This window comes from Leptodactylus fuscus, chromosome 11 (assembly GCF_031893055.1).
Source record: "Leptodactylus fuscus isolate aLepFus1 chromosome 11, aLepFus1.hap2, whole genome shotgun sequence".
NCBI classification, from domain to species: Eukaryota; Metazoa; Chordata; class Amphibia; order Anura; family Leptodactylidae; genus Leptodactylus; species Leptodactylus fuscus.
This window is the reverse complement of record NC_134275.1, coordinates 17,043,474-17,067,529: the sequence shown is the minus strand read 5'-3', so window position 1 is coordinate 17,067,529 and position 24,056 is coordinate 17,043,474. Positions and strand designations below refer to the sequence as shown.

The window sequence follows — 24,056 nt, the reverse complement described above, 5'->3', positions numbered from 1 at the left end:
CAGTGGTTAGCACTGCAGCCTTGCCTCACTGGAGTCCTGGCAAGGACAAAACATCTGCAAGGAGTGTGTATGTTCTCCCTGTGTTTGCATGGATGTCCTCCCATACTCCAAAGACATACTGATAGGGAAAAGACTCTCACAAACCTTGTCCAACCTAATGAAGGACTGGTAAGGCAGCCAGCGAGGGTTATGTAATTTTACTACCCAAAGTTAGCTGATCCCTTGTTCTTTTGCAACCTGCATAGACATAGATAGACCTGTTCACTTCCTGTTTTTGGAAAGTTTCAAGGTTATACAGATTCAGTTTCGTCCCGGTTAGGAATGCATCTAGCAGGGATTTTGTGCAATGCTATCATCTTTGGCACATCCGTTCTTTTACTGCTCAGCGTTTTCCACATGTGTTAAAAATCATAATTCCTTAGAAATCTTCCAAATGCAATAATCATTCTCAATTATTCCTACCTGAAGGTATGTGCACACTTTACATCAGGGACCTAATATTTAATATCAGTCCAAATGACAGCAAAGCATCTGCCCAACAATCATCTAACACCGTGATGGCGAACCTATGGCACGCGGGCCAGAGAGAGGCCATCACCCGAATCGCTCTCTAATGGGGAATCCGGTACAGGATTCCCCGTTGATGAGCGATCACTACTTTCAGCTGTGTGCAAACAACCATGGACCGTAAATCACATGACCATGGTCAGTTTTATCCTCTAGAAGTAACAGAATGAATGACGGCAAGTCGAAATCTAGAAAACCGTGAGGAACTGATACAGAAAGTATATTGGAAAATTGTATATCTTTTTATTGTACATTTGTTAAAATTGGTCTGAAAGTGGTCAACCCCTTTAAACATTGGAAAATTGTCTAGGTGAATGATTTATTTTATATTTTTTTTCCCTATTTTCTGTTTATTTACATCCTTTTCACCCTGATACTTATTTGTTACATTACTGTGTAGTCATGATGTCCGAAAACTAATAATAAATAATGTGACATTTAGAATTGAAAAGCTTTGTTAGGAGCCATACTGTATCAGCGAAAACAGAGAACATGGAGCTCTTAGGGTTAGTTCACTCGTAGTTATTTTGACGCAGAATTCGCGACAAAATCCAGGGCAAAAAAAAATGCCTCCCATTGAATTCAATGGGAGGCAGTCAATGAAGCGACCTGACCTACCTTGGCGCGGATTCCGTGGTGGAAACCACTACGGCGTCCGTGTCAAGACAATCCCTCCGGACTAAGCCCATTCATTTGGGCCTAGTCCAGAGCGGAAAGCCACGACTGTCAGGAGCCGCAATAGTCGCAGCTAGCCACGGCAGGCGCATTGTGGTCCACCTTCCCGCGTCAAAATCTGGACCAAATAACTACATGTGAACTAGCCCTTACAGTATACAGATAAATAATGTTTACAGACAGAGCCGCTCCAGCCTCCCGAAAGCAATGACTTTATTTTTCAGTTCACAGCGTTGTATGAGGGCTTATTTTTTGTGTAATGAAATGTACTTATCAATGGTAGCATGTAATATTCCACGTAATGTTCTGGGAATCAAGGGGGAAAAAAACTAGAATGCTTTGGAATTAGAAAACATCTGCATTTGCACCATCTCATGGATTTCGAATTTAATTTTTTTAATATCTTTACAAAAAATTCCAAAACTTTGAAAAATAATATAGATGTGTAAAAGTAAGTTTTTTTTTTTTTTTTATTTCTACCATTTTGGTTTTTACCTAATGTTTTGATAGCTTTTTATTTAAAGTTATTTGAGAGGTAAAACTGCAAAAAAAAAAAAAAACCAATTGCCAAAACCTCATTTTGGCTATTTTGATTCTTTTTTGCTTACTATGGCGTTACCCTATGGGATAAATATTTACTTTTATAGATTGGACATTTTTGGATACAGGTATGCCTAATGTGTAGAGATGAGCGAGTAGTGAAATATTCGTTTTGAGTAGAGCCTCAATATTCGACTACTTGATCGACTATCGAATCCCATTATAGTCTATGGGGAAAAAATGCTCGTTTCAGGGGAAACCACTATTTGACTAAAGGAGAGTCACCAAGTCCACGAGTAGCAGGAGGAGAGTGTTTAGGAGGAGCGCTGTGCAGTTAAAGCGCATGGACCCCTATATAGTCTATGGGATCCGTGTGCCTTAACTGCACAGCGCTTGCAGTTGCGCTGATATTCCGTTCGGGGGTCCTCCTGCGGACTCCTTCTGGATGGGAGGCAACCGCTAATGGAGACTGCTGTGGTCCGATCTTAGACTCCGCCTCCTCACAGACAAGCCAACGGCAGAACCAGCGTTGATTGGCCGAATGTTGTACACTGGCCAATCAACGCTGGTCAATGCATTCCTATGAGAAAAAGTAAGCTCCTTCGTAACAGCAAGCTGCCAGCTTTCCCAATGAGCAAGGACGAGCCTGCTGCAGAACCAGCATTGATATAGCATTCGGCCAATCAACGCTGGTTCTCAATCGAATCTTTACTGCAAATAGCGATAGTATTCGTACAAGTATTTCGAATACCGTAGTACTCGTTCAAATACCTACTCAATCGAATACTACTCACTCATCTCTACTAATGTGTTTTCGGAGGGGTCCCCAAGCGGACCCACAAACAGAAACCAGAGCACAGATGTGAAACAGGCCAAAGGCATAAAAAAAGTACTCACCGCCGGATTGTAAAAGCTGTGGACGACTACGCGTAGTAGCTCATGTTCATTTTAACTGGATTTTTATTTTACCATAAAGCGTAGTCACCTAACCTTTCCATGGCCCTGAATGACAAATCTGCCACATTATATAGTAAAACTTTGTCCCAATAGGAGCCGTGGATATTTTATAGACAACTTGTCACGAGACGCCAATTACTGGCTAGCGGGGGGGGGGGGGGGGATTAGTATAAAACTGCTCCAGCATCCGTAAAGAGGTGACTGTAAAGCTATGCAGACCGTCTCCGTAGCGCGAGGCCATGACAGTATAAGAAAGAAATGTGGATAATGTGGAAATCCTTGTTAAATCCATTGTAAATATCTCTAAGTTGTAGCCGATATTATTAATCTGATTCCAAGCCTTGTAGAGTTCTCAATGAAGCGTTCAGTGCAAAAGTAAGACTCATGGCTTGAAATTATGAAGTGCAGAGGAGGCAATGCATGGATGGCTGCGCGCAGATTAGTAGATCTAAACCCACCCAGCTCATTCCACGTAGAGCTACAAAGAATATTCTCTGTGTCGGCTTCATCACAAAGCTGCAATTATTGACCTGTGGCCATTAGTTTTTTATGGCTTTGTTTTGTTTTTTTTAATTAAGGCTTGAGTGAGATTCTATTCCTGTCTAGATAACACTCACCGCCTGGCTCGCTGCCCGCTTCTATCTGATGGTCTGCCTTTTGTTACCTCGCTGCTATGAATATTGGTAATGTACTTGTTTTGAAGACAAGCAGCTGAATTTACTAAGTGTATAAATCTAAACGGACTATAAAACCTTGTCTCACCTGGCCGTGCTGACTGCTGCTAGCTATTTGATACTGAACGTGTCTATAAAATTTTTTCTCTCTAAAGGCGTTTTTGCAGCGGTCTAAACAGTATGCAATCCTTGACATTCTAGAGTCGTAGCTGGTGGCTACAATGTAGCTTCTGTATCTTCTATAGGCAAGCTTTAAAGGGATCCTATCATTAAAACTCATTTTTTTTCTGCCTTAAGAAAGGCTATTCGTCTCCTACCTTTAGATGTCTTCTCCGTCCCACCGTTTGATATATAATCCAGTTTTCATCAGTATGCAGATGAGTTCTCTCACAGCACTGGGGGCGTCCCCAATGCTGTGAGAGAACTCTCCAGCGCTGCCTCCATCTTCTTCAGGAACAGGTCTTCGCGTCTTCTTCCTCGGCTTGGCTTCAAACTTTTTGAAGGTATAAGTTGTATGTATGCATAAGCCATGTCCATCCTACTAATATAGGATGTTTGTTCCTCAATCACGCTAAAACGGCTGGACGAATTTCCCTAAAATTTTCCAGAAACATAGTTATTCCTTGCAATTGAAACCTAGGCTACTTTTTGTGCCGCTAAACAACATGGCTCCTTAGCAGGATAGTCCCAAAAGTAGGACTCCTAGCCCCACACACACTTCCTTGCATTTCCGGCCCCAAAATACCTCCACACTCCATATTGTTGCCTCTACGGTAGCCCTAACACCACTCCATCATTTACATGTATTTCCACACCTTACACACTCACATAACCCTAAAAACAAAGGTCCCGCTCTGCCACCGCCATCTTCTCTCAAGATTTCTCAAATGCTCTGACAGTTTCACACGTCTGTCTCCACCCAATTCTCCCAACACCGCAGACGAAGTCGTGGGTAAAAGCTAGTAAACTCTCTAAATCTCATGCTGTACATTTGCAGTCACACTAGTCTCATCAGTTTAATGTTGGCCTATTTAGAGTGAAACCCTAGATGTGTATAGGGAGATACTTAGCAATGAAGCTTCTCCCCTATGTCCAGCTCAAAGGCGTAACTCAAGGCTCATGGGCCCTGGTGCAGAAGCTCAGCGTGATACCCCTCCAAAACATTTCATCACTTACATCATAATAACTTTATTTGTATTTCCCTTTCCATCTTGCTCTGGGTCCAGACCACCATGAACACATTCACAGCAGGTCTGTGAACACAAGCTTCCCATAAGTGCCCCCATATTGTGAACACAAGCTTCCCATAAGTGCCCCCATATTGTGAACACAAGCTTCCCATAATTGGGCCCTTCCATATTGTGAACACAAGCTTCCCATAATTGGGACCCCCACATAGTAATTCCCATCTCATGTTGTGCCCCCCCACCTAGTAATCATTCCCGTTTTGCGCCGCAGCCTCCCCCCGCAAAATCCCTCCTTAGCTATGGGCCACTGACTAACTACTGATTTTGCCACTACGGGGTTAATTTTCTTCCTTCTCAGAGTGGAAAGCAGCGGCTCATAAATCTTCGTCGCACCAAAGGGGAGGGATAAATAATTTACGATACTCAGACTGTCATATCAGAAAGAAGATTAAAAAGTTTAATCTCCTCTAGTGGGTTGAGGGTGGCCTGTGGGCCCCTTGGCTTCTGGGCCCTGTCGGAGCTGCAACCTCTATAGTTACCCCAGAGGTCCGGCTCTTTTTAAAACTATGGAGAAGAGTTAAGACAGGTCTGGATACGCCCTGCACAATCATAGGATGTTCTTAATTCATAGCAAGGCACAGGGGCGTAACTTGAGGGCACAGTCGTAATGGGGCCCAAGAGCCTTAGGGGGCCCATAAGCATCGGCATCAGTATTGAGACTGCAGCTTCCATCTGGCCCATAAGCCAAGGAGACCCACCGATTCCCCTAACCACACTAAGGTGGATTAAACTCCTTAGCACCCGTAACCATCACTATCAAGAATTCACTGTAGGGATGAGGGTGGAGGCCCCGGACATAAGATTGCCCCGAGGCCCATGAGACTTTAGTTACGCCACTGGCAAGGCACCTACATTCTCCAACAGTGTAAAGTGAAACCTATGACTGACCGTACCTGGCATAGATTATACGAATCCTTTATGCCAAAAAACTGGTGTAACTAAATCATGCTGTTTGGTGGTTACATCTAAAACCCCCTCCAGTGATGTTTCTGTGGATGGCGGCATTGGACCAGCATTAAGAACAAGGGGAAGGCAGAGGACCACATGAGGCGGCCTCTTAGGTGGTTCTGTTTTCAATATGGTGGGTTAAAATGGAGTTGACAGGTTCCCTCACATTAATCTTGGGGTCTGTCGCCCTGGGTCCAATTACAGTTCCATGAGCTTCTATGTTTTTAGTTATAGGCAGACATTTTGGGATCCATTCATCCCAGAGAACTGATTGTGAAATTTTTCCTTTGTATATGTTCATCACTTGGGTGATGTCTTACTCGCAAAGAGTAAATTATTGCAACTATCTTTCCATTATTAATAACTTGCTTAATTAATGGTGTCGAGTTTTGTGACTTGTGGGCTAAGATTTAGTGGCCGGTTTCTTGACATATCACCAGTAGGACAGTTGATTCTGCAGCTATATACTGGGGTTATAGAAATGGGCAAAAGTGTTCAGCATCTACCAGTATATGTTGCAATGTTTTTGTGTCACTCCATTCCAAGACCCATAAGTTTTATATTTCCTCTGGAGCTGTTTTTTTTAGGGCTTGTTTTTCTTCATGGGTGACTAGTAGCTTCCATTTGTACCATTTTGAGATCATACAACTTCCTGATCACCTTTTTATTCTGTTTTGATTGGGAGGTAGGATACACGAAAAAAAGTATTCCTGTAGTGTAGTTTAGTGTTAGGTTCCATTCTCACGCTTCAAAACAGAGCCCATAGACTTCAATTTGTGCCAGCTTGCGCGAGTAACACATTAAAATCAATGGGTTACAAAGCCTCCCATTGATTTCAAAGTGTATTGTGTAGCACTTTAGACAAAATAACTGCGCACCACCACTTCCGGTGACCAGCAATGAGTTTCTTACAAGGCTCTGCTGGAATTTTAGACCATTCTTCTTTGGCAAACTGCTCCAGGTCCCCCCTGAGATGTGAAGGGGGCCTTCTCCAAACTGCCATCAAGAGATCTCTCCTCCACCACAGGTGTTCTATGGGATTCAGGGCTGGACTCATTGCTGCCACTTTACAAGTCTCCAGGGCTTTCTCTCACCACCATTTTCTAGTGCTGACCTGAAGTGTGTGTTGGGTCATTGTCCTGCTGGAAGACCCCTGACCTCTGAGGGAGACCCAGCTTTCTCACACTGGGCCCTACATGATGCTGCACAATGTGTTGGTCGTCTTCAGACTTCATAATGCCATGCACACGGTCAAGCAGTCCAGTGCCAGAGGCAGCAAAGCAACCCTAAAACATCAAGGCACCTCCGCCATGTCTGACTGTAGGGGGCGTCTTCTTTTCTTTGAAGGCCTCTTTTTTCCTGTAAACTCTATGTTGAGGCCTTTTCCTACTTTTGTCTCATCTGACCAGAGAACATTCTTCCACAACGTTTTTGGCTTTCTCATGTACGTTTTGGCAAACTCCAGCCTGGCTTTATGTCTCTGGGTAAGAAGTGGGGCCTTCCTGGGTATCCTACCATACAGTGCCTTTTGCATTCAGACGCTGTACACTGCTGTACCCTCGGACTGCAGGGCAGCTTGAACTTTTTTGGATGTTAGTTGAGGTTTTCCGCACAATCTTGTGTTGAAATCTCTCGTCAATTTTTCTTTTGCGTCCACATCTAGGAAGGTTAGCCACAGTGCCATGGGCTTTACACTTCTTGATGACACTGCGCACGGTAGACACAGGAACATTCAGGTCTTTGGAGATGGACTTGTAGCCTTGAGATTGCTCATGCTTCCTCACAATTTTGCTTCTCAATTCCTCAGACAGTTCTTTGGTCTTCTTTCTTTTCTCCATGCTCAATGTGGTGCACACAAGGACACAGGACAGAGGTTGAGTCAACTTTAATCCATTTCAACTGGCTGCAAGTGTGATTTAGTTATTACCACCACCTGTTAGGTGCCTCAGGTAAGTAACAGGTGCTGTTAATTACACAAATTAGAGAAGCATCACATGATTTTTCAAACAGTGCCAATACTTTTGTCCACCCCCTTTTTTTATGTTTGGTGTGGAATTATATCCAATTTGGCTTTTTGACAATTCTTTTTGTGGTTTTCCCTCCCCTCATTTTCTGTACGTTTTACATGGTCCCGTACGCCATACACAGTAACATTCAGTGAGAGACAGGAACAGCTTTGAATACAGAAGCCATGGGCAAAATAAAAAGATGCAGGATTTCACACAAAGGAGCCAAATGTGTTAATAAAGTATATTACAAAATGTATTCATCACACAAATACTGCCAGAAAATCGAATGTTGTCCAAAAGTTTAGCTACACTTTAAGCTGTTTGGTCTGAGGATATGCAGGCTCATCATGGTAACTATTTTTACTTTCATGTACTGTAATTTAGCCGGTTTCTGTATAATGGTTCAGTGTGCAGCCGTTCAACGTCTTCTGGGATTCATTTTGCCGTATGGTTATTAGCCTCGGATTAGTGTCTGAACTTTAGTTGCAGGTCATTAGCTGCTTCACAAGGAAACATTCAGCAGTAGATAAACCGTCCCTTACATTGAAACATCTCTGTTTAATTGTGGCATTGACTGTAGATCCACCGCAATACAGTTTTCCTTTTAAGCTGTGAATCTTCAGAATCGCACTATATGGTTTCCCATTGATGCCTTTGCTAACATTTACTGTACATTTCATTCATTGTCCTGTTCAGAGTACATCAGGTCCTGGTAAAGTGCTTGTTTTTCAATCAGATTTGACCTGATTGATCTGCAACCATTGAGACACGTAGGTCTAAACATTAGACTCTCAGGCTACTTTTATATATTATTTGACGTTTTAGTTGCATTGGAGCAATAAGCTTTGATTTTATATATCTATTGTATGCTTAAAGTGAACGTGAAAGCGAATCGTGAGCCTCTTAAAGGGGTTCTCCCATCTCAGCCTTTAAGCCAGGCTGCATGCAGTGTCTGCTTCTCACTTCCTGTACCCCCCCCCCCCATCCTTATGAACGGGATGCACAACACTTAAGCAGAGCTGATAATATGCATATTCTTGTGCATAATGGACTCAGTGTTATCTGTGTGTTTACATAGAGAGATAACAGATTCAGCTTTATCAGCAATCTGCAGCTAGCTGAACTGATTGTCCTGCTGACACTGAGTAAGGGATGTCACTTGTCTTATCTCCAAGGTCCATGGTGTAAACAATGGGAGGAATAAGTTCACATAGCAGGCAAACAAAGCAGAATTTCTAAAGCAATATATTTAGGAAAAATCTTCGATTTACATAAGCTACCAGTATAGATGGGATCCTTGAGATGGGACAACACCTAAAAACAGAGATGTTGAGTTGTGAAATCGGCACCAGTTTTAGATGACATTGGTTATTGACTAAAGCTTTAAAGTAAAATTTTTTAAACGAGAATATATTGTTATTGATATTAATAATTAGATGGATAGTTTGTTGCATTTTAACTTTCATAGGATTTCAGTGAATGGCTCTTTTTTATATCGCTGGCACTCATTCGTGCAGGAGTCTGAGTTGAAGGCAGTGGAAAAAAATATTTTTCCTGTACGGTAAACACCATAGTGGGGAAAAAAAGTCAAAAGCATCAAACCGCCATTTTTTTTTCACGGTTTTTCAGGGATCTCAAACTCACGGGCCAACTGTGGCTGCCGGGTGTTTAACTATGGCGGCCACCCGGGAGTCAGGCGGCCACCATAGCTTCCGGGTGTCTACTGTCACAGTAGACACCCAGCGCTAATGCCTCCAGTCGGTGCCCGCATTGATCGGGGGCATTAACCCCTCAGGCGTCTAGGCCATTTTGCTGGTGATCGTCGGCGCCTGTAGCATGCTCCAGGGCTGACATCACGTTGGCATGACAGCCGGGAGCCTTGCAAAGGTTCCCTGGCCGGTCTGCAGTGATTTTCTTTTGCAGGCTGCTCTATGCAGCCTGGAAAAAAAGAAAAAAGACAATTTTTTGCGATGTATTGCAATGCATTAGCATTGTAATGCATTGCATTAGTGATCAGACCCCCTGGGATTCAAGACCCATAGGGTCTTGACTGCCTTTATTTTTTGCAACGTTTATGAAGCGATCTCCAACACTAGCTTCTAATGAAGCCTCGGGTTCAGATGTGAATGTAGCCTAAAATGACTTGCGCTGTGTGTACAGTCTTAGTAATACTTGGGAATGTCAAGAGGAATGAAACATCAGGCGGCTCCATTGAACCTCCTTCTTAACCTAACCTAATAAGTGATATGTCAGAAACCTCTCGGATTGGCAAGGCAGTCCTGCACTTTTCCTTCACAATCAGCTGCCCTCATCAAATATTTCTCAATCTTCTAGCAATCGTAGGATCAAGTTGAAACAAGCTAAAGTTTGCTCAACACGTCTTATTTCATTTATTTGTTGCTTTTTAAGAGGCCAGTAAATAGCAAAGGAAAGCTGAACTAACACGAGAATAAAAACTTCAGTATCTAGATATTTATGTCAATCTCTCCGTAGCCATTGTTGGCGAGCGGAATTTATACATATGCCATCATTAATCTTTATCGTGGCCCGCGATCGGCTTTCCTTCCAGTAAACGTAGTTTCGAATTACAGCTTGAATTGAACAATGCCGAAAGAGCAGCTGACGTTCTCCATATAGTGTAATTAGGATGTCTTGAAAAATAGATTTAGCAATGAGTGGTCTATGCAGCACCCACTTAAAGATCTCTTCCAGATTTCATCACATTAGTAACTCATGGCTCTGTCGCCTGGAATCAGCATATGTTTGTTTCCATCATTACGTTTTAGATACGTGGCATTCCACTGTATTACATGCTTCACATACAAGATCAGAAACCGGGTATACAGCTGTTCCTGTCCTCTTAATAACATTACTACTCTAGACAGATCGTATATAAAGTATTGGAAGAAACCGGTGCGGAAGATTTGCTAATGCCAGTTCTGAGTTGGACTTGATATGCCAAACCATCCACTCTTGGTTGGCTTACTTTGGAGCAGATGTCTTGTGCCACAATTTTGGAGCAGTGTGGTGAGTCTTAAGCCATACCACTTTATGGCTAAGCCATAGTTGATGTTGAATGAGGTGCAAAAAGTGCGTGCAGTGTTTTGATCAGCAAAGATATACCGCTGTTAAATCAGGGGTCAAGATACTCTAGAACAGTCATGGCGAACCTTTCAGAGATCGAGTGCTCAAACTGCAACCCAAAACCCACAAAGTTGGAACATGGCAATTTAACCTTAATACTGTGTGGATCCACAATTGCAGAAAATGGGGCTTTACTGAGATTTCAATTATACAAACAACTTTGTACTGCAGTTACATCAAATAGATCTGTTTTATAGTGACCAGGCAATGTTATTATGACCTGTAATAATATCATGTCTGCTATAAAACAGGTACTATGTGATATAAATAGTGAAGGGCCTCCACACAATACAATCGGCTCCACATTGGCCCCCACACAGTGCAATCCGCTCCACAGTTCATCCCATATAATACAATCTGCTCCACACAGTACAATTTGCTCTACAGCGGCCCCCACACAGTATAATCTGTTCCACAGATGGGTCCCCATGGAGAGGGCTCTGAGTGCCACCTCTGCCGCCCCTGCCATAGGTTCGCCATCACGGCTCTAGATTGTTACTCACCACGTAAACTCTTGAGTATACCATTATAAGGTTAGTATAAAGGTTCGTTTACTTGAGCAAATGGTAGATGAGGATTAGATGGTAGATGAAACACACAGATAGCACACTGAACAAGGCCTTGATCGTCTGCAACCAGCCTCCTTGTCTTTAGAGGCCATTTTATATGGAACAGCTTTTCCCCATTGGATTAGCCTCTTATATAGTTATGCCGGTCTATCAGGTCCCCAAATTATTGTAGTCTGTCTTAACTGAGGTCCTTAACTGTGACTCTCCTTTGTACATTTTCCAACTCTAGGACGCCCTTTCTTTGAACTGTTGATCCCAACTGAACCGCAGATTCCAGATGAAGCTGCACCAATACTTTGTAAGGTGGGGTCCCACCTATGGATTGGTCCCATCTGCAATGTTGTGGGAAAATACACGCAGGACATTTGGAAATCGCAGTATGTCAATTATACCTACGGAACCGCCAGCAGTTTCCCTATAGGTATAATTGAAGCAGAAAAACGCTGTGGAAAAAAGCGTGGGTTTTTTCCCATGACTCGCTACATGGGGCCTTAGCCTAAAACCATTTTTCTGTGAAGACTAGAGATGAGCGAACACTGTTCGGATCAGCCGTTCCGAACAGCACGCTCCCATAGAAATGAATGGAAGCAGCTGGTACGTACACTTTGCTAGCGGCCGGTTGCTTTCTCTTGTAATGGCAGGTGATCTATGAATATATATATATATATATTTTTTTTTTTTATTGCTTTTTATATTTAGAATAAAAACAAGACCATGAGAAGCAGGACATTACTCTGCGGGCGTTGATCATAGGGCCTCAGCACCACATTGACGGCCTCTCGTTACCCTAATTATATAGATAATACCATTGCCAGTGTCACTCAGTACTTGGGGAAACCAAGTGTCAAGTGGTAATTACCGGCTGCATGTACATGGTACATCACTCACGCAGTAATAAACATGTGACATGGCCGGATTTGTCCAAGCTCATAGTGATCTAACCGTGATAAATGACATTTCAGTATGAACAAGCAATAGCGTTACTTTTCGGGATTACTGGAAGCTCTGCAAAGCCCCAGTTCAACAAAGTATCTGCACTTTAATGTTATTAGAAAGAAATTCAGCTGCCAAGTCCATAGCCGAGAAATAATGTGGTGGATTAACAGTGTGTTTGATCCTACATAAAATGAGATGCAAAGTTCTGCAGAGTATCAAAGCGTTCTGGGCTCTGGACCACCCAACAGGGCTTAGACTACGAGCCCGGAGCGTGGTCCCCCCACCGTTGGCGTTAGTCTACTAGTGTCTTTGCATTCACTTCTGACCTCACATGGGGATTCTCAGGCCCTTCTGCTTTGGTCCTAGTTAATGCCTTTATTCATGCCATCAGAAAATGGCAGACCGTATCAGAAGATCGCAATTTACAGTCTGAAAGATGACCTAAAAAATTGTGTACAAAAAAAGAAAAAAAAAAAACACATTTACAAATTTATCCTCTTCCCGAAAACTAAAATAAATCATAAAATAATAAAAACTTAACACACTTATTGGGTATTGCAATGTCTGTAAGGCCCCAAACACTATAAGGCTGAGTTCACACTGGGTATTTTGGTCAGGATTTTGAGGCCGTAATCGCCTCAAAATCCTGATCAAAAAGACGTCTCCCATTGAAATCAATGGGAGCCGGTTAGGTGTTTTTTCCGGGAGCCGTTTCTTCCGGCTCCTGGAAAAAAGAAGCGACATGCTCATTCTTCAGGCCGATTTGCCTCCCGATTCGGCCTCAAGACACTCCCTCCTCCGGACTAGGCCCATTCATTGGGCCTAATATGGAGCAGAGTGCGTGACTGGATGCCGGTGCGGTGCACCAGCTTTCAGTCGTGGGTACCCGTTTTTTTGATCTGGAACCTGGGGTTCCGGACCAAAAAAAAACCCGTGTGCACTCAGCCTAACTGTGATGCTGAACGGTGTAAAAAAAAAATAAAATATCTTTAAAAAATTATACCGGAATGACTTTTTTTTTTTTTTGTCTGGCAGCCTCTAATAAAGCATTATGAAAAGGGATTAAAAAAATTATTTCCCAGAACGGCCTCAATAAAAACATTAAGTGTTTGTTAATAGAAAATAATTAAGTTATGGGTCTTGGAAAGTGGCGATGGAAAAAGAAATTGGTATTACAAAAAGGGTTTTTAATTTGGAAAAGTAGTAGAAGTTCATGAAAAAAACATAAAAATGTAATGGCTTAATAGGTTATTTAAGCCATAATTTATGGTGCACAATTTATAACATGAAAAGGCAATGGTGAAATTGTTTTATCTATTCCTTCCCAAAACAGTAGGGAGAGTGCGTGCCTACATAGGCAGTACGGAGACTTACAAGTCATTCCTGCTCCGCTAGGGAAACTGGGTAAAAAATATGCAAATCTATTCTCCAGGATGTAATTAGGAGAACAGTGCCTCTATACGCCGCCCTCTAGGGGCAGCTCCCTTAACATCATGCATGACTCAGTTAATAAGCCTACTGATATGATGTGGGATTTATTGCCAAACCAATATTTCTATTCCAAAAGGAACAGATTCCCAGCTATGGACTGCGCTGTTTCGGCCTATTGGGCCTCGTCAGCATAGCGTAGGGATACTGGTTTTGGCAGTGTAATGTGTATGATTATCCCATGACCCTGGTCTATATTCTCTCTCACTCTGCCAAACCAGTATCCCTACGCTATGCTGATGAGGACCAATAGGCCGAAACAGCGCTGTCCATACTTGGAATCTGTTCCTTTTGGAATAGAAATATTGGTTTGGCAATAAATCCCACATCATATCAGTAGGCTTATTAACTGAGTCATGTATGATGTTAAAGGAGCTGCCTCTAAAGGGCAGAATAAAGAGGCACTGTTCTCCTAATTACATCCTGGAGGATAGCTTTGCATATTTTTTACCCAGATTCCCAAATCAAGTTACTAAACCGTTAATAGGCAAAGTACACCTGGCAACTCACGTGTTGCGATCCAAGCTGGTTTGTCGCTGTGCTGGCAGTAGAGCCTGGTAATGCAAAGCACTCAGTACTCAGAGCAAGCTATTCACTTGAACATATTGACAAAAGTCTATTGTACCAGATTTTCTGCATTTGCAATGGAGATCTTATGTTATGACTTATATTTTGGGATTTTCTTTAGTTATGGTGGCCTAATGCAGGCTGCTGAAACTTGGAATGCTTTTAGTGTAATTTGTAAGATTTTATGGGACACAGAATAACTAAGGGATGCCGAATTAATTCAGCAAGTTTTTACTGTAAAAGCTAACTGTATAAGGAATGGTTTGTAGCTCAGAGAAGCATGCTGTCCAATCATGTTGTAGAGCAACGGGTGATGAGCAGACTGATATATAATCGTACAGGAAAGTATTCTATATAGGGAAATTATAGGCAAATCTGTTTTCTAAGTTGTAAATCGGAAAACAGTGCAAAACAGATTTGTCTATTTTTCCCATAATCCCCCAGTGGAGCAAAAAAGGCTTTTGTAAGTCTCCATACGTCTGCCGCCAGAACCTGGTCTAGAAGTCTCACATCTCTGCCAAATCAGTTTTCCCTACGCTGTGCTGAGGAGACCCAACCAGATCGAAATGGTGCTGTCCACAGCTGGGATACTAATTTGGCTAAACCCCGCATCATAGCATTAAGGATTGTTGAAAAAGTCGGGCATGATGTTTAAGGGGGCTACTCCTAGAGGGCAGTAAACAGAGGCACTGTTTTCCTATTTACATCTTGGAAAACAGATTTGCATATTTTTCCCATAATCCCCCAGTGGAGCAAAAAAGCTTTTGTAAGTCTCCATAGCCTGTGAAGGCGCTCACTCCTTAAGGAGTGATATTTATCCCCAGAACCTCAATATAGCGTGTCCTTTATCTATTGAAATATCTGCTTGTTCTGTGTCTAGTCAAGGAGGCGGTCCTGTCAGTGACTGACAGCTATCTCATGTACAGGCTTAGCGAGGAGGCTGTCCATCAGTGATAGGACCTCCTCCTTGGCTACTTACATGCAAAGAGATGAGATTTCAATGAATAAATGATGTTATGCCGAATCTTTTCCCACAAACGTATACATCAATCTGCTCAGCTCCTCTTGCTCTATAACATGCTACCTGCAGATTGAAGCATCTTCTATGTGACAGGTTCCCTTTAAAGGTAAACCTATCCACTATGATAAAACTCATGGAAGTGAATGGTAATTTAGACTGGCTACGGTATCTTACAGTCAGGGCACGTACAAGGAAGAAACATTAATATTTATGCAGCTTTGATAATACGAGAGCTTCTGTTTTGGATGACGTGGACGGAGTTAATGGAATCTTCTCACTCTGTTCCTGAGCAGCTTCAGGAAACTTAGAAATGAATACAGTAAATCTATTTGTAGGAATATGTTCTCATGTAAGAATTAATGGCTACATAGGAATGTCAGCTTTCTTATGCATAGTTGTTTTAGAGAGTAGTTGTGGCATTCTGCATCTTTATACCATAGAATCAGTTATAACATTAAGGGAGCACCCACACGCTTCTCCTGGTTGCACCCGCGAGGTTCTCCTGGTTGCACCCGCGAGGTTCTCCTGGTTGCACCCGCGAGGTTCTCCTGGTTGCACCCGCGAGGTTCTCCTGGTTGCACCCGCGTGCTTCTCCTGGTTGCACCCGCGTGCTTCTCCTGGTTGCACCCGCGTGCTTCTCCTGGTTGCACCCGCGTGCTTCTCCTGGTTGCACCCGCGTGGCTCTCCTGGTTGCACCCGCGTGGCTCTCCTGGTTGCACCCGCGTGGCTCTCCTGGTTGCACCCGCGTGGCTCTCCTGGTTGCACCCGCGTGGCTCTCCTGGTTGCACCCGCGTGGCTCTCCTGGTTGCACCCGCGTGCTTCTCCTGGTTGCACCCGCGTGCTTCTCCTGGTTGCACCCGCGTGCTTCTCCTGGTTGCACCCGCGTGCTTCTCCTGGTTGCACGCTCTATTACAGGACTCACTTGTACCTTGCCACTAGAAGCAATGGTAAGAACAGATGTTATTCAGCAGCCGCATACGTTTACTACTAATTGCGGCTGCACCCGTACTTGTCATTGTAATTAGATTTATACGACCATTTTCACGGATTCCCCATGCATGGAGGGATCCGTGAAAACAGGCAAAAATAGAACATGACGTACAATCTGTGACAACGGACCGTCAAAACAATTGTCTTGTCAATTGTCCCCTCTCGTTGACATTGAAGTGAATGCTGGTTGTGATGTCCGTTTAAGACGCATTTTTTTTTGCATATTTCTTGTTTTCTGCAGTATTTTCAGCTACGTAAACAAATATCAAAAATCAACTTTTACATGATTTTTTTTTTTTTTTTGGCAATTATGTAAAATTGTGCACTGTATGAACTGCAATAAAAGTGGGCAGTTGCAAGAATCTCTGGTTATCGCAGGGGAAAAAGTGTGATGGCTATATGACTGTGGCTCCTGGTATGCACTGGTTAGTTCCTACCAAAAGTGGTGCCGGCAAGGACAGCCGGTCAAATAGGCAATGTAGTTTTTTGGGGTTTTTTTTCAGATTCTGATATGTTGACCCTGGTGCTAAAGTTTCCTCTATTATTTTGTACCCTACTGGCAAAGTGAAAATAGAATTATAACATATTTTGTAAGTTTAGTAAAATGGAAAAACTTAAGTTTTGCATGGGCAGAAGTATTTAGACCTTTTGCTAGGAAATTTAGTTCTGGGGACCTACTGTTTGTTTTCATCACCTTGTAGATATTTCCACTCCTTGTCTGGAGTCCACCTGTGGTAAATTCAGTAGATTGCACATCATTTTATAAAGAAACAGCCCTGTGTATTAAAAAAATAAATAAATAAATAAAACAGGCGACTGGATTGTGTGGAGACACGGATCTGGAGAAGGGTGCAAAGAAATTATTTGGTCCCACGTTGCGGAAAGTGCAGAAAAAAATGCTTTTTTTTTTTTTTTTTTTTTTTTTTGCGCTCCTGTAGCTGCAATTTTTCAAGCCAAACTTAGGAGTGGATTTAACAGAAGGGCGTATTACACGTGTATCACATTGAAAGCAATAGGGAAGGAAGCCTCCCATGGGGAGCGCACGTATGCCGGCTCCCATTCAAGTCAATGGGAGCTGCTTTTTACGCGCTCATTCAGAACGTGTTTTTACGTTCAGAATGAGCGCACCGTAACTCCATGTGAAGGCTCCCTAAGGCCTTGGCCTAAACGTTGCCAGTAGCACGGTGGTCTCCATAATTCTTAAATGGAAGAAGTTTGGAACAATCAGGTCTCATCAGGGTCTGGAAGCTTTCCAAATGCATTGTATGTATTTTTTTTCTCTTCTTTTGAGTATAATGCCTTTCCACTCTCACTTTCTAGCTCTATCCACAGATGTCTATTCAAGGCTCTGGGGACACAGGTTCTGGAAAGAAAGCTTCAGCGCAGTGCAGACTTGTCTTATTAAAATATTTAATATTCTGTTGCCACATGGGAGTGAATTTTTATTTTATTTTTTTGCTTGGAGTGTAGAACTAATGAATTTCCTGTTGAGGAACACCCTATGTCCAGCGAGAGATGTTGATGTGGGTGAAGTAGTAAAGGATTCCATTACTGATATAAAGAAAAATTTTGGCCAAAGAAGGCTCAGAAAAAATTCTCAGTCACGGCCTATGAGGTCTGCTGAAGCAGTTGATTCAGTATCTCCTCTTAGAGAATGATGATGACACCAAAGTTATTCTCTTTATTCTTCAGAGGATTTTTTTTTTTTTTTTTAATCTTTTTAAAGCGATTAATTCAGAAAAAAATCAAGGTGATGCCTTTGTGCAGAAGGTGAGTTTTTCAGCCTGTATATCTGGTCTTATGGTTGGTTCACATCTGCTTTTGTATTCTGTCCGCATGGAGACTCCCTGGATGGAATACAAACGCAATTTCAAGCGCTGTACTGTAAAAGCACACGGACCCCGGACTATAATGGGGTCCAAGTGCTGGCCGTGCGCTGCCCCCATGAATCATTCAGACATGAAAATAGATTGGGAACTACTTTCCTGTCTGCAAGATCCCTGCGGAGATCTGGCGGCAAGCACACAGACCCCATTATAGTCTATGGAGTCCGTGCGCTTTTACTGCACCAGCGCTTGCACTTGCGTTTGGTATTCAGTTTTGGGGGGGGGGGGTCCATGCGGACTCTTCTGGACAGAATCCGAACGCTGATATGAACAGGGCTAGAAGGAGATCACTAGTTTTTATTGTAAGAATGCTACATGTTCCAGAAAGTTTAAGCCCAATAGATTTTGTCTCGAAGCTGGACACTGCTATGGAGAACCTATTCTATAAGTTTTTCCTGCAGGCTAGCAAATGGAAATGGAAATCATCTTGTTCTGGTTCCAGAGAGAATCCCACAAAACTGAAGACAACTATCCTCTGCAATTAAAAATCAGAATCTGTAGAGATCAGGACACCATTGGCAGAGGGGGATAAGAGTCCTGGTACCTATACTAGAACATTGCATTTTGATGCCAGAAGTTTGGCAGTCAGCCTTTCTTAAACATCGGAAAGAATAGTAAAAGACTCCTGGGTCTTAGACATTGTAAGAAATGGTTTTACTTCTTACCCTCCAGATCATTTTCTTCCTACCCCCAGAATTTCTCTGACAAACCAACGTTAAGATATATGAACAGATACATTAAAAAAAAAAAAAGTTTCCGATAGAAAAATTTACTTTCATGCCATTTAGGATATCTTTTCCTCTTACACATTCATGAAGGCCATGGCTGCGGTGCCACCCTTGGACGACATGGATGTAGCTGTCAGGGGTAGACTCATGCCACTCACTCAATTTTGCACTCAGGCCGCAAATAAAGAATAGTCGCACCCCCAAATACACGCCGCCACCGCTGCTTATTCAGGTCCAGTAGTAACCTCAACCCATACACAGGTGTCTCAAACACACCTCAAAAAGGTAATCGGCTCATAGAGCAACACAAAATAGCCTTAAATTTAAGAATTTAGTCCCCAATTGTTCAGTGAAGTGGCGTAACTACTGTGGTAGCAGCAGTAGCAGCTGCCACAGGGTCCGGGCCATTAGGGGGCCCGGTGACAGCCGCTACCGCTGCGGTTTTTTTTAAAATAGGCTGTTACGGGCCCTATTCACTTGCCGATCCTGGCTGGGCCGGGATCGGCAAGTGACACCGCGGGCCCCACAGGGGAGAGGTAATAAACATAAAAAACTGTTACTTACCTCTCCGCGATCCTTCCAGGCCTCCGTCCTACTGTTGTCTGACGTCTCTGACGTCACATGAACCCGGCATGCTTCCCGGGTCATGTGATGTCCGACGTCATTAACGAAGGACGCGAGCGGTGGTCAGCACAGGAGGACAGCACAGCACAGGAGCGCGGAGGTCCAATCATAGGTGTAATGTTAGTAAGAGCCCTGAAGAAGACCGTAGATGCCCAGGAGAGGTGAGGCAAGGTGAGTATAACTGTTTATTTTTTACTCCCCTCCCCTGGGCCTTCACTTAGTATACTCTGGGGTCAATTTTGAGGGTGGTGAACCCCAGACGTTTTGTGCTTTAGACTAAACCGAAACATTTAGAAACATGTTATAGAGGGGGTCATCAATAAAAGGGAACTGTAATACCCCTTTAAAGGGATTATCTACCTTTTAAAAATTGATCACCTATAATAAAGATTTGCAGGGACCCAACTGTTACGACCCCTACAGATCAGCTGTATTCCAGAGCACACAGCTCTCGGCATTGTTTACAAGCTGGACTCTGTCATGTCCACTTAGGCCCGGTTTACATCTCCGATTGGTGACCCCCTCAAACGGAAACCTATGCGCAGCTAAGAAACCACACGGACCCCATAGACTAATGGGGTCCATGTAGTTTTGGCTATCAATAATATGCTGTAGGGTTGGGCTAGGAGGCCCCAGTAAAGGTCTACAACAGGGCCCACAAGGCTTTAGTTATGCCACTGCCTCGAAACATAGGCCTTACCCAAAAACCCATTAACAAGGTCTTACTGGTCCACAGCCTCTTGGCATCACTGTTCATTGTACCGTAAGGGCTCATTCACACGGTGTAACGTGCTGCGTGATATGGCACGTGTACGCCGCGTGACCCTTTGCGTGCCGTACACGCTCCCATTCATTTCAATGGGAGCGGGGATCGTATGCGCTGTGCTAGTTTGCGGCCGTGCATTTATTCACGGCCGCAAACTAGCGCAGCGCATACGATCCCCGCTCCCATTGAAATGAATGAGAGCGTGTACGGCACGCAAAGGGTCACACGGCGTACACGTGCCAAATCTCGCAGCACGTTACACCGTGTGAACAAGACCTAAGAGAATTTTTGAAATTTCTACCCTATTATATAATAATCTAACACTCCGCCCAGGATCTTCACAGTTTTCATAGGCCTTTAAAATTCAACTCCAAATTAGAGTTGTACAAAAGTTTGCAAACCCTCGAAAAGCAGATGTCCGTAGTCGAGTCCCTAAAGTATTTTAAGGATAGGATAAAATTGTCAGTACCTGCCAAATAAGAGGTCTATGAGGAAAAAGACTGCATTGTTTAGCTGCCAAACTGTACTCCCTTCCTAACCACAAGAGGAAAAATTGTGTGGAAGTACTGTGCGGTAGTACGTGTATCTTCATCATTGGCACAGGGCTGCACCTTTTCAAAAAAATGCCTGGAGGAGATAAAAACGGTGGCGTGTGGGATAGGCATAAAAAACCCGAAATACCTCCCAGAGATCCTTCTGTGCCAGTCAATGCAGGTCACTAAGCAGTGAAGAGATCTTTTTAAATTAATGAAAAATAAAAAAATCTAAATAACGCTGACATTGATTTATGGTCCTAGCAGCTCCCTTGTCTCCGAATGAGGCACAACATGCCCCTTGCCAAGCCTGTATGCATTCACGCATATCATAAATTTATGGGGGAAGAGGATGAATGCCATAAGGAAGTCCAACATAAAAATAAAATATCTGTATATTAAAATGTCTAAAAGGAACAGTGGTCACCAGCGGACATGCTTGGAATACTGAAAAAAGGTGATGAAACATCTTCTCCTTGACACACGGCACGGGTTGGAGATATGCTGGATGAGGAAAACAAAAAATGAAACCAAGGTATTCTCATGCAGTGCTTCCTCTGGATCAAATGGACAACACTCTTCCTCGGTAGAGAGGGTAGGAGATGAGGAACGACCAGATCGTCGCTAAAGTGGAGGGGTCACAGCCACATCGGTGACAGTCGTTCTTGGACAGAAGGCAGGTGGTAGAACCCAATTTCTTCGACCAAAAACCGGAAGTGGACGCATGCTTCCTCAAGGACAACAAACAAGGCCAAATGATGTGGAGCTGGTTTTGTTGAAGGATTACGTGTTTTGGGGTATATGTGTTTTTCCAAAACGCCACCCGTTCATCAGATCTATGTAGTTGTATGACTCACAGCCTTAACTATATAGATCTGATGAAAGGGTTGGAGATCGTTCTTCTTGGGTAAGTGATATGCCCAAGCTAAATCCATGGCAATACTTTCCTATTGAAGTATCAATCACGTCATAAGGGGGCATTCACACGGAGTAACGCCGGGCATGTATCACAGCCATACACGTCGGCGTTACGGCAGACTGCCGAACACTTCCCATTCACTTCAGTGGGAGTGCTCTGATACACGCCTGGCGTTACTCCGTGTGAATGCCCCCTAAATCCAACATAACAGCGAAAAAGGCACAAGAATGGCGCAGAACACTCCAAATTCAGGTGAAAACTCATGGCTAAAAGTGCCCCAGAGTCTTTGTGGTGCTCCTTCCTTTCCCTTCCATGCCATCAAATGAAACCACATTTAGGATGTTTGTAAACAGGACATTTTTTTGGTAATAAAAGCAGACCATGTCAACCTGTTATTTTCTTTAAAGAGGACCTTTCATCACTTGGGGCACATGCGGTTTTATATACCACTAGAAAGCAGTCAGTGCGCTGAATTCAGTGCTTGATCTGTTCCCTGGGTGAAGAGCTATCAGTAAAGTACTGTAGCTCTTCACCATCAGAAGGGCATTCCTGACAGTCAGTCTGGAACGCCCTTCCTAACAGCAGCGCCTATAGTGCTGTACTGTGAGAGCGGGGAGGAATGCTTCCTCCCCTCCTGATAGTGCTTGTCCATAGACGAGTACCGGGGGGAGTACCTCACCGCTTAGCATCATCACTGGGCGGTAAGCAATGACCGCTCTCACATTACAGTGCAATAGACACTGCAGTGAGGAGGGGCGTTCCTGACTGACTGTCAAAGCAGAGGAAGAAAGGCATGGCAGGTGGCAAGCTGCCAAGTAGTCCGCAAGCTGAGAGTGTCCGTTTACACGAGTGAGTGTCTGTGGGGGTGGCAGATTATATAGTTTGGTGTAATAGGATTGGAACGCTAGGGCTACAGCATCTGGGTGGTGTTGAAGGGAACCAGAGGAGTTACAGACAGAGTGTGGGGTGGAAGCGCTGATCCCTAAGGGTCCTGGCCAACAGCGTATGATATGGGATTTATTGCCACGCTCAAAAAAACGTTGGTGGGAATACAAGAGAAGCCGTTGCACATGGCGAGTCTCCAGAGCACAGAGATCCGCCCGAGCAAGGACAAGGTGATGTAGGACACCCAGGGACGTATGAGCAGCTAAGTCAGATAACAGTGATGCTATCTTGGAACGGAGTAGTCAGTCGGGTGAGCACGCAAAGAAGCAAGTGAAGTTGGGGACTTCAGCAGGGACTCGTTTAGGCGCCAATGGCATTAACGCACACTCTGCGGAGTAGGAGAAAGGGTAACCACTAGAAGGGCATGGTCAGACCAAGAGATGGGGCCCATGTCAGTGTCTATAAGAAGGCGAAGTGCTAGGGCATTTCCAAAAAAAGTAGTCAAGGTGCGTGTGTGTGTTGTGGGGGTGAGAAAAGAAGGTAAAGGAGCGGCAGTGGGATTATCTACACGCCAAAGGTTTTATAAGACGTGAGAGCGAATTAGTTCATGGAATTCCCGGGCTAAAAGAGCTTAATGGCGAGGAGTCTGGGCCTGAGAGACCGACATGCGGTCCGCTCGTTCAGAAAAAATCATATTAAAATCCCCCCCCCCCCCCCTATCAACCAGGCCGCCGGTGGAAGGGAGTGTAACTGAGAGAAAACCCGGCGCGAAAAAGGAATTTGAGCAGAATTAGGGGCGTAAATGTTACATAAAACTACAGGAGAGCTGTGAAGAAGACCCTCAAGAATAATAAAGCGACCTCCCGGGTCAATATGAGATGCCGTGACCGAAATGGGGCATGAACGAGAGCAGGATAGCCACCCCGGCCCTGCGGCGATCATGAAAGGCAGAGTAAGCTGAAGGGAAGTAGTGCCTAGCAAGTGGAATGATCCTGCCTGATGAAAGGAGGCAGGCAGCAGCAGCGCTGAAGCCTCTGCAGCGTTCGTAGAGGAGGCGAGCGGCACAACCAGGGAATATGGCCGCCACCACGGACCATGTCACAGGAATGCCATGAGGGTAGGCTGTCCAGACCTATCGGGAGGTGGGGGAGTGCTAGAGGAGGCAGTCCAGAGGGTCCTCTTGCCCATGAGGAGAAGGACTGAAGCTGCGGGTCCCGTTTTTGCGGCGGCAGAGCAGGAGCGCAGGTCACACCCGTCCTATGCCATTAATGTCCAGGCGACACCCCCGAAAGGTCCTCTTTAAAGTACAATAGCCAGTTACTTATTTGTGTGTAGTTTGCACCAGATAATGGACGTGCAGGCTTTGGATCACATTTAGATACT

General features: G+C 44.0%; 1 protein-coding gene across 2 annotated transcripts in view; it reads left to right on the top strand.

Annotated features, from left to right (window-relative positions):
- Nucleotides 1-24,056, top strand: part of AR (androgen receptor) — a 221,744-nt gene that overhangs the window by 145,257 nt on the left and 52,431 nt on the right. The gene's annotated exons all lie outside the window — the stretch shown is intronic.